Raw genomic sequence first — 16,473 nt, 5'->3', positions numbered from 1 at the left:
TGAGTATTTGTGAGGTATGCTTCGGGTTACACTCCTTCCTACATTAGAGTAAGAAGATGAAAGAGTGCATTAGTCCAAGCTAATAGAGCACTATTTTTTGTCTGGATTGGATGTTGATGCTTGCTATATGGGGGAGTATCTATGATGGACAAAGTCACTTAGGACTCTTATTGATGTTGTTGATGTTGTTTTGAATAGTGTCTTTTGACACTCAAGCTAACCAAGTACCAGTTTTTGTAGAGCTTGATGTAAAGATGTTGGTTGCAAAGACCTTTGACATTGATGTCAATGGGGGAGAAAAACCTAACACTATGGGAGAATTTGGCATGAAAAACATTACGGTGAGTATATTGGAGAGTTTAGCATGAGTTTGTAATAATAGTTTGGTATAAAGTACATTGAGGTATATCAATGGGGAAGTATGATTGATGAAGAGGATTTGAAGAATCTTTTGTTGGTATTATTGAAGCTAGATGTTTTTCATCTATATTTCCAAAGGGGGAGATTGTTGTAAGATTGGCAAGATTGGAGAGATTAGTTTGATGATGATATGTTACATTTAGGATGGAGTTTGTCATTGATGTCAACATAGCATGTTTGATTTCATCTATGGTATATGAAAGAAGAATAGCCAAAAGATTAAGTTGGTATGGATGGCTAGTTGAGCATGATAACCACTTGAGGTTATGAGAGATACTTCTAGGTATCTAGTATATGTAGTTAACATCAGAAGCAAAAAGGATAAGTCTAGAAAAAGTTATGTAAATTTTGGTGATGTCTATTCTTAGATTTACAGAGTTTAGCAGAGTTGATATCTTGATGATCAAGGTTGAGGACATGAAGAAGAAATGTTGAGGATGTCATGGCTAAGCTTTCTCATCATAATATTATGTGTATGAAAAAATATTCATGTTGCAATGTGGAAGATTTGTGTTATCACTAAGTGTAACATGTTCTTAATGAGGTTCTATAATAATTAGTTGAGAAGGACTAATAGCAGACTCAGGAATTGTATTATGGACTCGATATAAAGGAAACACATTTTTCCTTCTCATGATATGTGTGGATATGAGGATATGGGAATTATAAATTTTTAGAAAGTAGTATAGGATGCGAAGTTGAGCAGAACAGTGTGGAAGTGAAGGAAACTTCATTGCCGAGGTTTTTCTGAGTGATCTAAGGTTTGTTATTTGGATCTGAGGTTTGTGACATAGTCTAAAAGGTCTGACAGTGATTAGTCTAGTTGAAAAGATAGAGGAAAGTATAGATGAAAGAAGAAGATTCCAATAAATTACTTGTTTGGGTAGTGAGTTCTTCTTGTAGTTTAAATTGCATGGTTGGGCAGTGGGCTCTTCTTGCATACATTATACCACAACTCCTAATAGGGTTGGAATCTCCTAAAAAGGATTCAAATTCTCCTAATAGGGACTCATTATACTAAATGTTGTAATAGACTCCTAATAAGTTCTATCCTCTAACAAGGAATATTTATATTAGTACATCATCTGGTGGGCATCATTCCCACTGGGGTTTTCCCTCTGAGCAAGGGTTTCCCTAGTCAACATATCAAGTGTAATTATCTATGTGCATCTTTGTATAGTTTCTATTTTATTTGATTGAATGGCTAAGTTTTTTTAATGAAGATAAGTGGTTTAATTATTGGATAACTAATTCACCCCCCTATCATTTATCTTGGTGGACTATTATTTCTAACACTATCAACATTTGAGGAAGTTGTAAAAACACCTATTGAATTAGGTAAGGAAAAAGAAGAAGACATTGAACAAGATACAGTTAAGGGAGGCACAGACATAAACATAGGCACCCAGCCACCAGCTATAGATGAGTAGCAAATAGAACATAGTGTACCAGATACATAAGTCTCGAGTGCCAATCCTCAATAGGAGAAAAAAGTAATTGCAGACACTATTATGATTAAGGATATTTTTGAGACTATCACTCAAAAAATCAATCCCCTTTTAGAGAAAGAATTAAAGATGATTTTGATAAGATCCACTACATAGGCTACACTTTGTGAGAATCTTGTCCAAGTAAGTGTTGATGAGATTGATAAGGCAGATAAGGCATCTAGAGGGGAGGAAACAAAAACACCAAAAAAATCTACACCCCTTTGTCAATCTACCATGGTACAACCACCATTACCTATTATGGTATATCATAGAAAGGAGAAAGCAATCTCCACTGATAGTACAATAGTACAAAGTGCTCCAGTCATTAGAGATGAACCTGCAAAGACAAATGAAAAAGTTGAAACATCTAGTGAGAAAAAGGATGAGATTATAGTAGTAGAGAAAGATGGAGTTCGGGCTCAAATAGGTTAGGATGTCACTCCTACACCTATAGCATAAAATCAAGGTGTTACTGGTAATACAGAGAAAGAGAAGGACAAGACTAAAGAGTCAAGTTTGACAAAAAAAGCTAGAGGATCAATTAGCAATACAAGCATTGGCATCATTACCAAAATCTGCTACTCCTCCTAGTCAAGCTCTTTAGAGATTGAGCATAGAAGCTGCACCATTACAATCCTTAAGGTCAAGTCAAAAAATGTCTAAGGTGGATGAGGTAACATCATATGGTGATGTGAGCTTAGATGAAGTGATTAAGTTTCCCAAGTTTGATTATACAACTATCATTATTGAGAAAATGGGCATACTACGGGATGCTTTTGCAAAGAAGAAGAATCAAGAACCACTCAAATAGGAGCATAGGAAGAAGAAACCCTTGATTTATATCAAAGAGATTTTTCTTAATGGATTCAGTCTACCAGATCCAAAGGAAAACAAGCCAATAATTAAACAATTAACTAGTAAAGTGGAGATGGTTAATGATACAAACCTAGATATAAATGTCAAATTACTTGAATGGTCTGAGAGAAAGTTTTAGAATAAAGTTAATGAAAAGATATCAAGTGTTACTACACTATCACAGGTTGAATTAGCAACCAAAATAGAGATTTTGAAGAAGGTACTAGAGAATATTTTCTCTTTTTATACCAAATTGAATAATACTACACTCTTCACAAGGGAAGTTAGGAGTCATATCCTAAACTTGGAGAGCATTTTGCAAACATCTAGCATAAATATACCAAAGTCTCTAGCCCAAAGTGAGAAACACTTCAGCACCCTCCTACAATCCCAGAGTTAGTTAGCAACATTACATGCAGATGAAGCCAACATCAAGGTTAAACTAATATGCATCCAATCTACATTGACTCCACACATGGAGATACTGCATAAGGAACTAGCTTACACTAAAACTCTCATGAAGAAAGATCCTTATCTTTCTACACTTGATGGCTTAGTACACCTTGTTGCCGAGTTGACCATCCAAATCAAGTCATTGGAGGTAGCTTGTGATAATTGAGATGCAACTCTAAAGATTATACTAGATGTACACAAATCATTTTTTTCCAAACACACTATCAGTGTATCATCCTATGATTTAAGTGTCAAAAAGGGGGAGTGAGAGAAAAGGGGGATTAAGAGAAAAATAAATGAGAAAGAGTATGGGGGAGATAGAGAGAGAGATATAGACAAATAGAAAAAAAAATTTTGTTCAAATACAAAGTATAAAATAGAACAATCAATTCAGGGGGAGTTATGAAATTTTGAGGTATGACTAATAAGTCATGTATTGAAATTTTTTGATATTTTGAAATTTTATAGAGAAGTTGAATAGATATTAGATATCTAAGTTATGCCCATAAGGATAAGATCATTAATGCATGACTAAGTGTTTTTGAAAGTCATGTCAAAAGGGGAGATTTTTGATCTTAGATTGGTTTTGACAAGTGAGTGTCTATATACTTAAGTCATTATAAGTCATTTACTTCTAGTTCATGCCAAACAAGTTGTTGCCTCACTTTTCATTGTCTACTCAAGTAGTAAAAGTGATTTATTGTGTCTTAGTAATTTCATATTTTCATTTGAGTCTAGGTCTAAGCCCCAGTAGGTGGAATGAATCTTCATTAGATTTCTCCATTTCCCCTTCTCCACATTTTATAGCCAAGTGGTTCTCCCTTTGTGTTGAGTCGATCATATTGGTAGCCTAGTGCTTGATCTAATGGAGATTCACATTGCTCATAACAAAGATAACTTGCAAGAATTATATCTACTTGTAGTCTGTCATTTTCTCAATAAGAATAGAATCTTGTAGAAATCCAAACTTCGTCTTCTCCTCAGCGAGTTTTCAACCCATGAAGACAATTTTTCGCAAAGGGCTCCAAATGATGCATACAGGTCAAAGTAAGAAAACAATAAAGTGCCCAATGAAAAATTCATGTTCCCTCTATGATTTTCTACCTTAGGAAACATTCAAGATTCATCACAACTATTATAATTATTCCAAGTAGAAAACTCAAAACTGACTTCTCCTTAGTGGGTTTTCAACCCATGAAGTTGATTTTCCACAAAAGGCAATTCTGAAGTAAAGGAAACAAAAGGTGGGTCCGTAATGAATTTTTACACTCCTTTAGGATGTTCCCAAACCCAAAGAATACAATAGTCTAAAGGTAAATTAAAAAAAAGGAAGCCTAGGCAAAGAAATGGAAATTGTCTTCTCCTCGGTGGGTTTTCAACCCATGAAGACAATTTCGCAGATTTTAAAGAAAATCAAGTTTGTAAGTGGATTGAACTCACATTTTGTGTGTAAGATATCTGAAGATGATAATAGAGATAATCTAACCATTGTGGGAAAGAGCTATTAAGTAGAATTCAACTCGATAGATATTTTCCCACGAGGTACTCTATTGATAATTTCTCAAAACTTAAAGGAAAATGAGAAAGTAAATATGAGAATATAGAAAGTTATCATTGAGAAAATGGAATAGTGAAAAGACACTAAGATATCTATTAGAACCATGCATTTACTATTTCAATAGATCTGTCCTTCAATTCATTCATGTGGTGCAAATTTTGAAGATCAACAAATGAATTGAAGCTCCTATATAGATGGAAACATGAACAGTTACTCAAACTACCATTCTTTCTTGAACTATTATTCTATTAATTTGCATAACTTTTTCAAAAAGTGAATATCTATGCATTTAGTATTCTTCTTCTCTTTTTGGATTCAATATTCATTTTCAAATAGAATGGAAACTAGATTTGTAGGTTTTGATTGGTTGAATGGAATTAAGTCTTCACTACAGCATTTCATGGGTAATTCTCTCCATTTTTATGATATGAAGGATTTTCAAAGGAGAGTGAACTCAAAGCTAATCCATCCCATTACTGAGAAACTCTGAGGATGTAGGCTAGTCAAGGAAGCTGGTTTTCTTGTTGCAGTCTAGGCTCTAGAATTAATCTATGAATGCATAAATAATTACAACCTAGACAATAGAAAAATTGTATTGATAGATGACACGGTGTTGATCTCTATTGATAGGAAAACTATGGTGAATTACCTTTAAGTTCTAGAATGGGAAGAATTTTTAGATTTGACATTACGAGGAGCCATTTCTGAGTTCTCCATGAAGAAGATGATTTGGAGAAAAGAGATCATGCAATCATGGTTCTAAAAATCATAAAGTACCAAGAGTAAGGTTCCTAAGACTCTATTTGGGACTAATCTCAAACCTGAGATTATTGACATCATGGTCCTCTTACATAGATCAAAAGGTGAGGTAGAAGCTTTAAAGTTTGTTGATCAATATTTCTTTTTGTGCAAGTCATCTGATTTGATACCCAATATATTGATTTGGCTCATGAGGTAAGTGAGATTCCATCAAATGCTCTTAATGCTACAAAATTCTACAATGCATTCTATATGTCCTCCTTCCTCAATTACATGTTAGCTTCTTTACAATTATGGCCAGGCCTCCCAATGGTGGAAAATTTTCCTGATGATGTGAAATCTTATGAATTCTACCCATGTTTACAATTGGAAAATAGCTATGCAGAGTATATAAGAGTTAATGATGCATTCCCCATGAGAATTTGCAAGGAGCTATAGGGATGTCTAGAGAGGAAATTTAGCCTTGAAGCCATGGCAACCATTAGCCAATTTGGGAGTTATTTCATCTAGTTCTCATCTTTTTCATATTTGTGTCTTGTAGCTTTTGATGGCTTTCCCTTGAAGCTGTTGAGATATCCTAGTGATATGATCATGTTGATCGAGATTGTGTAGCAAGCAATCCAATTGAACATTGTGAGTAGGAGTTTGAAGAAGAAAGGGTACAAGTTTCCTATGAAGGTGGGAGCTTTTAGTTGCTATTCCCATTCTACTATAAAGAACATGCTAAAAGTGTTTGAAATGAAATACAAATTGGAGATGTATGAAGTCTTGAGGCCCATGTTTGATCCTAATGGATATGTAAGGTAAATGTTGCAAATTGGAAGTGTAATCAAACATATCACTGCCATTGAAGACTACCTGGGTTGATTGCAAGGAGGAGTTTGAGAGTCATGATTGTGCTTTTGCTAGGCTGACAGTGGACCAAGTGAAGATGTTTAAGGTTAATATTAAGTTGAAGGAGTAGAGGACGATGGCTAGAATATGTATTACAACACCAACTTAACAAAGCTAAGAGTTACTCATGTCAACTTTGAACCTTACGAAGATGTAGGAGAGGATCTAGATATAATGATGGTCCGAATTATTAAGAGGACTAGGAAATGGGTCAAATGGACCATAGCCAAAAGGATTCAAATTAAAAGTACATTTGCTCAAGCATCTCCAATAGTTGCCACAACCTCTTCTTCTCAAGGAGGCTGATCAAGTGTGACCTTGGCTATCACTCAGGGATTGACTCAAGCAGAGGTGATCAACCTCCTAACAAGAATGTTCCTTTGGATAAAACTTGTCATGATGAATCCCTCCCAATGATTGGAACTCCATTAGAAGTTGAGAAGAAGAAAGTGAAAGATCCTAAAGATATTGCATCTACTCTAGTCTCCTCACCTCATAGTAGCCTAGTTCCATTTGCAAGTGCTACACTTCTCTAGCCTAGTAGTCCTCAAGTGTAGGTAGTAGATTTAGGAGATGGAGGAAGTAGTGATAGAGAATCCACTAAACTTGATGAGGAAACAAAGAAGGCTTTGGAGGTGGAGAAAGGCCAAGATTCTTCAAAGCTCATTTCACAAGCCCTAAATAATCCCTTCTCTTTGACTACAAAAGTAGTCACTCTGATCAAGGAAAAGATTTTTAGCATAGATTCCCTTGGAATGGCCTCCAAAGTGATAAGCCTAGATTCATGGTTGGAGGATACTCTAGATAGGAAGAGAAAAAGGAAAGATGAAGGAGTCCCCAACAAGGATACCTTATCTCTTTCTATCTACTCTACATTAGCACTAAGTAAGGTTAAGAAGCAAAAAACTTTGTCCATTCTCAGACAAGATCTCGAAATAGGGCATCTAACTATGGAGATAGAAAAACCCACAAAAGATGGAAGAATTGAGGATATGTCTACTGAAAATTTTACCTTGCATTTAATGGATCTCAAGGAAGCCAGACATGATACCAAAGTTGGCTTATAAAAGTCAAAAAATGAGGTAATTAAAGGACAACTAGAAAGCCTTAAATTGTCAAAGGTCAGGATGAATGCAGAAATATAAGAACTAAATGGCTTCATCAGGCAAACAGTCACCTCATTGGCAAGCATCTCTAGAATGTATTACTAAAGATCCTACTACTACAGATGTTAAAGCACTCATCTCTCAGCTCCAAGAAGACAAACACTTTAAGTAGATCGGTAGAGAGTGGAGTGGGAAACTCAAGATGGATGGACTTTCCATTATAGAGAAAATTGGTAATGCTATATTGAGGTTGGAAATAGAGAAGGATATTATTTCATCAAATAGAGCTACTTTGGCCACTGAGAGAACAAAGAATGAAGATTGTGTCTTTCTACTAAAGATGATCACTCATATGAAGACTAAGGAGACTATAGAAGAAAAGATCTTTCCTAAAGGGGATGAGCCTTTATTTGAATGGCTTCAGAGCATATAGTTCAAGTTAAAAATGATCTTAGCAGTAGAAGAAGGGCTTAAGGAAACTAAAGCTAAAGTAAAGAAGGATCAAGATAGAGATTACAAACTCCTAAGAGGTTTGCATATAGACTCATAGACTAGAGGACAAAGAAAGGGAATAATTAGGGTATCTATCATGTAATCAAACTTTTATAAGTACATCGATAATGTGACAAGACTATCTTTTGGTCATTAGAATAGAATTTTTGAGCCCCAAAAACTTGGTGGATGTGTACATGTGGCCAAGGAGGAAATACAAGACCATTTGAGTATCATCAAAGATTTAGCTAGACAACATTATAAATGGCTCTTGAGATTTACTAATGTACATGTTCATAGGCATGGAGAATTAATTCTAATCATTGTAGCCACAAAGGCCTATAAGACAAAAGTAGAAAAGGGAAAGAAGGTGAAGTGATTCATATTTCACCCCTTTTCATATTTTGATGTAATCATTGTAATCAAAAAACTATCTCCTTGTCATTTTTCATTTTTGAGAAGATGAACCGATTAAACTTCTTTTTTACTGGTCATCTTGGAGTCCTATATGTATTGGAATGAAAGATTAATAAAAAGTCGAATAATTTTTGGTGTGAAATACTTGATGTTGCAAAGACAATTGAATGGTATTTTGTGTCAATCATTTTGTATTCCATTCTATTAGTTTTTAATTGTATTTTTTCTCTTTATCTAGATTAAAACAAGGAATGAACAATGCTTTATTCCCCTATTTTGAGGTAGTGAGTTGAATATGATAAGCATTGTCATTATAGGTTCAAGAGAGATCCTTTAGGCATTTTCCTTCAAGTTAATCTTTATTTCTCTATAATTAATTTCCTACTATTCATTTTGATATTAGTTAGTATGCACTGTTGAATTGCTAAGTCTTATGAGTTCATAGGATGTGTGAGTTCATAAACTTCATTAATCTTCTGAAATCTCTTCTTTCTCGAGTTAAATCCATAGGTTTGGCTCAGTTTACCTGTCCTATTCTCTGGTTAAGAACATACACCTCTTTATATTTAGAAACAAACATAATTCATTGAAAATATGCAATAGGGAGTTGTACCTAATAATTTAGAGGAAGGTTAGTCTTTTTAAAAGTAACTTCCCAATAGTTATAACTAGACATTGTTCACAAATTTGGGCATCTAAGAGTTTAAAAAAGAGAACAATCTATTTACCAACATAAGTAATATATGCCAAGCATAACATATAAGATTAAGCATCCTGAGTAAACAGTGAGTGCTAAGCCACTCAAGTGCAAAGTCACTCAGATGTTGAGTAGATGGTATGTGTTGAGTGATTCAACTGTTGAGAAAGTAGTGCATGACAATTCATTCAGATGTCGAGTGAAAGCATTGAAGTTATAGTTAGTGCTGAGCACTAGGGACTTTAGATCTTGAGTAATATAGTTTTGACATAGTTTTTTGTATTGGCACAAACAACTATGTAAACCATTTTTGAGTTGACTTAAGGATGAATTGTGATATTTTGGAGATAAGGACGAATCTTAGTCATAGATTCATACCTAACCCTATATCACCAATTCTTCTTAAGGAGGAAAAACCCTAAAATCTTTATGAGTGAGTGTATAAGGTGTTGAAGTAGAGTATAGAGAATTTTGTATTTGCAAATAGAGCATTCATGGTGGCTAAGGAGTTATGAAGTGAGACTAAATTATAGAATTAGTTAGAACAAAATAGAGGAAAGAAGATAGCATACAAAAAAGTGACATCTGATCAAGAAGGATCAAGAAGACATAAGTTTAGAGGTGATCTATCATAAAGCAATCAAGTGCAAACCATAGGATCAATGTTGACATATTTTGATAGGTGATTTCAATTAGAATCTCTTAAAAGAGTAGTCCTAATAGGCTATATTGAAATCCTTTAATAGGGCCCTTTCTTAGTTGTAAGTTAAAGTCCTTTAGCAAGGCACACTTCTAATAGGATGTTGAAATCCTTTAATAGGGTGAGACCTAATAGTCTTTGTAAGCTTTTAACAAGGAAAACCTTTCATAGGGTAGATCATGCTTCATGGTCAAAACATTGTAACCTTCATTGGATACACTTTATTACTACAGTAATGAAGATTTGTGGGTGTCATCCCCACCTCCTTTTTACCTTCTTACTTGGAGGGTTTTTGGGTAATCATATTTGGTGTTATATGTGTGTGAATTTTTACTTGCTTATATGTTTTAGATATGCATGCTTTATGTGTTATTTTAGTTTACACATTGAATGTATGAGATGGATGTATGGTGAAAAGTTTTATGGGTCCAAGTTTAAACTATTGATTCACCCCCCTCCCTCTTAGAAGTTTACCTTTCCTATTGTAATTCCAACAATTGGTATTAGAGCCTAGTTCTCCAAAAGAGAATCTTTGCAACTTTGAGGAAAGATCTTGAAATGGAAGTCTACAAGTTGGGAAAGACTATTGAGAATCAAGAGATTGAAATATATCTCATTCTACATCAACTAAATGAAGAAAAGAACTAAAGAAATTGTTGAATAGAATGAAGGAAATTGCTATTGTAGACAATGACACACAATACAAAGAGATAGACACTACTAAGCTATTTGTAGATGGAGACTCAAATGAATTTGATGTAGTAGTTGTAGATCTAATAGAAAAGAATAGAGCCCAAACTAAGAAAATCAGAAATCTCAAGTTAGAGCAAGAATCACAAGCCATACTATGATGTGAGGTGATTGAACAGAAGAAGAATGCCATGGAAAAAAAAAGCTATGATTGAAGAAGACAAAAGAGTTTTGGCCAATAGACTAGAGGAGAAATCATCAAAACTAACCAAGATCTCTAACATGCAATTGGATACTCTAAGTAAAATGATGAATGCCAACTATGAATTGAATGTCAAGGACATTGAGATAACTACATTGAAGTTGTGGAATGAACAATTGTAAAGTGACCTCAAAAGGGAAAAGGAGTTTGCTGAAAGTTTTGATAAACCTAATGAAGCCATCAAATACTTTGAGCAACTATTGAGATCCCATAGATCCAATAATGACACATCTAGACTAGGATATACAAATATTGAAGGAGAGTCATCCAAAAGTGATGAAGAAAGGAACAACAAAGGTAAGAATTCCAAACCTACTTTTAATAATTATGGTAAGAAAGGACATACTACTAATATGTGCAGGAGTAAGAGTACAAATTAGAATGTTAATCACAAGAACATGGTTCACTATCATAACTACAACAAATAAGGTCATCAAACACATGAATACAGAACCAAGACCATGCACACACAAAGATTTGAAGGATATTGTTATAAATATTAGAAGTATGGACATAGAGCTCTTGAGTGCAGATCCAAACCCATGTTGGTCATCAAACAGGGAAACAAAGGTAAGAAATAACATGGAAACTCTTATAACTAGGATTATAATACAAGATATAGCTATCATTATTGTCAAGAATATGGACATGTTCCTAAGAATTGTATTAGGACACACTTTAGAGGTGACTACAAGAGGTGGTTGAGTTAAACCACATGTTTTAGCTATTTGAAGGCTAGTCACATTAGTAAGTATTGCCCAATAAGGTCAAAACCATCAAGTTGTGAGTTTGATAAAGGTAAAGGCAAGATAGATGTTGAAAATATCAAAGATGAAATGAACAAGATATGGAAGAAAAAGGATGGTTGTAGTACATCAAATGGAGAAGGGATCACTTCACCCAATGGGTTAGGTGATCACAACTCATCAAACTAGGAAATCAAGAGGTATGTGGGACTAATCTTTATAAGGTTATATCATTCATCAATTCCAAAGGATTTAGTACTGAAAATATTACATTAGCATGAATAAAGATGCAAGATGTTATTAGGGATTTCAAGAAAAATCTTTAAGTTTTTATGTTATTGTCAAACATGAAATATTTCCTATGTGTGTCGAGTAAAATGCTAGAAGATGTTGAGCAACTAGTCTAGATAGTTGATGCCAAGCTCATAGTGGTTGTTGGGTGAATGGAATGTGAATGGATGTCAAGTGAGACTGAAACTGGTTGATGCCACGCTTACAGCTATGTAAGCACTCAACATTAATTGTAGGTTTGCAAAGGGTATTTGATTGGTTTTAGCTTATTTCACATCATTTCAAATTCAAGAAAGAGTGGGGAGATCATAAGGCCATATGGAAATCCATTCAAAGTAGTTGGAGAATATTTTAATAGTGATTATACACCAGTTCATCAGATCTTACAAGGTATTTATCAAGAGTCAAACTACACAGTTTATATTTTTGTAAACCCTAGTTTCACACAATGGCTTCTAGTTCAAAGAATATAGAGGGAAAAGAGGTTTTGAATGTTCAATTAATGAGTAATGAAATTAAGCAACCAATTTTCAAAGCTATTCCTAATATTTCTTATAAGCAAGACCCTTCTGGTGCGTTATCCATGATACCACCAAATGTGTTTTGGTGCAAGATGTGAGAAAATTCTATAACTATAAAATTGGTAGCATTTTATACATAGAGATCAGGGAAGCATACAATAGACTCTATGATAATGGTGCACTAAAAGAAGAATTCAAAATTTTAGAGAGAAAAGTCTTGACACAAGCCCTAGATTTTCCAATTGTATTCAAGACCAAGTGGATTAGGATAGTGCTTAGCTGAATTCATGACAGTTCATTATGGCTAGATAACGGACCCATCAAGATGACTAAAATAATAATCTATAGGGTTATTGGTTACCCAACCCTAGATCAACATAAGACACTGAGAAGTGACTCAAAGGAGGTGATTGAGAAAAGTATTGGACTTGTGTGGAACAAGAGAGGCATATTGATTAACACAACCACTAATCCTTTGATAGACTTTGTTGTGAGGGTTATATCACACAAGTTTTACCAATCTAGTATATTAAACAATTTTACCTATATATCAATAGATTTTGGACATAAAATTGTCAAGAAAGATCATACATATGATCTAGCAAAGTTGCAACTACAATAACTAATTGAGAACCTAGAAGTAATCAGAAAGATAAAGAGTGCATAATGTAAATGTGGTTCTATACTAATATGCATATTATTTTATGTGAAAAATACCCTTCCTATATTTGGAATAGTTGCATGGAAAACCAACAGATCAGTAGAAGTGCAAATTGGTGAATACATTGGACAATTAGGAGAATATTTTGAATCTATGATGGGAAGCTACTTTGAAGACTTTAAGAAATCAATGAAGAAGAGACTAAGACTACCAGTATCACCAGTAGAGAAACACTATGATGAAATCTATTTCTTAGTGGATGCCAACTATACCTTTGTGCAAGCTGCTACACCAAGGGTGAGATGGTTGAGACCCTTAGGATATGAAATAAATGTGGATGAAGCCTATGTAGCTATAACAACTTTACTTGCAGAAGAGGTAGATAAAATTCCAAGGCATTTGGAAATTATGAGATGGAAAATTCCAAAATCACCATAGAACTAAAGATTGCCTCAGTTATTAAGAAGAAGGATAAGCTAATAAAGAAGCTAAAAGCTTAATTTGGAGAGGGTGTCAAGCAGAAAGAAGAAGAAGAAGAAGAGTATGACAAGGAAGAAGATTCTCAAACATGAACACTACTAGCTTTGACACAAGGTATGGGAGAGGACCAGTAGGAAGAGGAGGAAACTGAAGTCACTAAAGGTGTTGATGAAGAAGAAGCTAAGGAAGCACCTACTCCCATAGAGAAAAAGAAGAGGAAGGCTAATGATCAACTAGTGACAAAAGCCATAAAGATAGTCAAGCCAAGTCATCCCAAGCCCACTGCAACTACTACAAGGGCTAGAACATGTGCAACAACTCAAAAAGCTAAGGAAAAGACCAAACTAGCAAACCAGTGCAGAAAAAGCCAAGAAGGAAATATGTGGCACAAGCAAAATTTGATGAGGAGAAATTAGAGGCAAATGACAATAGCCATTTTAAGGTGGTGAGTCACAATCCCCTATTATGTCTTGAAAATTTATGTGAAAATGTCAAGAATAGTGCGGACTTATAAGGATTTACGCATGTTGATTTTAATAATTTGGATAAAATTGAAAAGAATCAAGTGGAGGAAGCCATTTATGCTATGATGGAAAAATTCAAAACTACCCCACTAGAGATTGCCAACTCAATGCCAAAGAATTTATATGATAGAGTTGAGCAGAAATGGCACTATTGTCTAAACTTGGAGAGACAAATTAGACAAACATATCTAGCACAAGTGATGCCCAAACTAACTAAGGTATAGATTTCTAAGGCTGTGAAGAAATATGTAGTTAGGTTTCTACCTAAATAGAGTCTTTAACATTTTACAAAATAACATTGATGATGTAGTTAAGAAGACCACTTAGATGTTGAAGCTTACATATGGGTTAACTATAGTGAAGGAAGGTGAGGAAGAACCCATAGAGGCTAAAGATAATGAAGAAGATGATCAAGAAAACACTATTGAGGAAGGAGTAGAAATGAACATAGATGACAAGGCAACAACTAAGATAGAGCAGGAAGAAGAAGAATAGAGTGTCCAAGACACACAATTGCCTAGTAATAGTCCTCAACATGTAATAGGTGAGAACACTAAAACAATAACTATTAAGGATGTTTTTGATGTCATAGCTCAGAACATCAATCCCCTTACTAAGGAACATCTCAAGAAGATACTAGATGAGTCCACACTACAGGCAAAACTTTGTGATAATTCTATACTAGATAGTGTGGATGAACTATAGGTAGAGGTGAATCCACAAGAACCACCTTCTATCATATCTCAAGTCACTTATGCACAACCTATGGTCAAAATACAAGAAGATACATCTAAAAAGGTTGATGCAATTACAAAGGATACAGTGGAAACACAAGTCACTATTGAAGAACAGCAAGAAATAGGTTAGATAGACTTATTTGTACCTACAAAATAGGTACAAGGTGTATAACAAGTCATTGTGGAAGTCAAGGGAAAGCCTAAAGTGATAGACCTAACACCTAAGGTGAAGGATGAAGTTGTCATCCAAGCCCTAGTAAACTTACTAGCATCTGGCACTCCTTCCACTCAAACTCTTCAGAGGCTAAGAAAACATGCAACTCCACTACAAATCTTAGCATCAAGCCCAAGTTCATCAAAGGCAAAGGACGTCATATAATATGGAGATGTGATCCTTGATGAAGAAATCAATTTACCAAGTATGATTATGATACAATGACTATAGAATAGATAGGCATACTCTAGTAAGCCCTAGCAAGGAAGAAGCATCAAGAAATTCTTAGAAGGGAGCATAGGTAGAAGTAGGTATTGTAGGATATAAAAGACATCTTTTTAGATGCATTTAGTTTACCAAATCTAGATGAGATCAAGCCACCAATGGAACAATTGACAAATAAAGTGGAACAAGTTAGTGATGCGACCTAGACACAAATGCAAAATTGTTAGAATGGTCAGAAAAGAAGTTTCAAAGCAAATTAAATGAAAATATATCATGTGATATAGCACTAACATGAGTTTCATTGTCAACTAAGTTTGAGGATGTGAAGAAGGTACTTGAGAACATATTCTTGTTGTACACTAAATTGTTCAATCCAACACTCTTCACCCAAGAAACTAGAAGTTGCATCTTGAGCTTGGAAAGTCTAATCAATTCATCAGGTGCAAAACTGCCTATGAATCTAGCTTAGACTAAGAAGCACTTCAAGACATTACTACAAACCCAGAGTATGTTAGTTGCATTGTCAGCAGATGAGGCCAACATAAGGGCCAAACTAATTAGCATCTAGACCACTCTAACCCCTCATATGGAAATTCTGCACAAGGAATTAGGCTATGCTAAAACCCTAATGAAGAAAGGCCCAAATCTTTCTACACTAGATGGTTCAGTCCACCTTGCTATCGAGATCACTATCCAAATCAAGTCATTAGATGTAGCATGTGAGAATTGGGATGTAGCTCTCAAGACAATATTGGATGTCCATAAATCTTTTTTGGACAAACATACTATAAGTGTATAGCCCATTGAAATAAGTGTCAAAAAGGGGGAGAAATATTTTAGGGGAGAATAAGAATTTTGGGGAGATATAAGGAGAGTATGAGAAGGGGGGAGTAATAAAGAGAGAAAAGATGAGAAAGCACAAAACAACATGAAGTCAAAGGGTATCAGTTGAGGCATATTTACTCACCAAGAGTATAGAATTTTGGATACAGAATAGACATATCAACTCAAGGGGAGTTATCAAATTTTGAGGTATACAAGTTGTTACAATATTTTGAAATTTTGAAGTTTTGTATATAAGCCGAGATAGAGATATGTTATGCTCATAAGATTAAGGATATTAATGCATACTTAAGTGTTTTTGGCACTCATGTCAAAGGAGGAGATTGTTGATTTTAGATTGGTTTTGATAAGTGAGTGTCAATGTACTTAAGTTATTTACATAGTTCATGTCAAACAAGTGGTACATGTTGAACATAACATGTATATATTATAGTGCAT

The sequence above is a fragment of the Cupressus sempervirens genome, chromosome 4 (assembly GCF_028749045.1).
Source record: "Cupressus sempervirens isolate cs-2001-9-10 chromosome 4, ASM2874904v1, whole genome shotgun sequence".
Lineage (NCBI taxonomy): Eukaryota > Viridiplantae > Streptophyta > Pinopsida > Cupressales > Cupressaceae > Cupressus > Cupressus sempervirens.
This window is presented reverse-complemented; position numbering follows the sequence as displayed.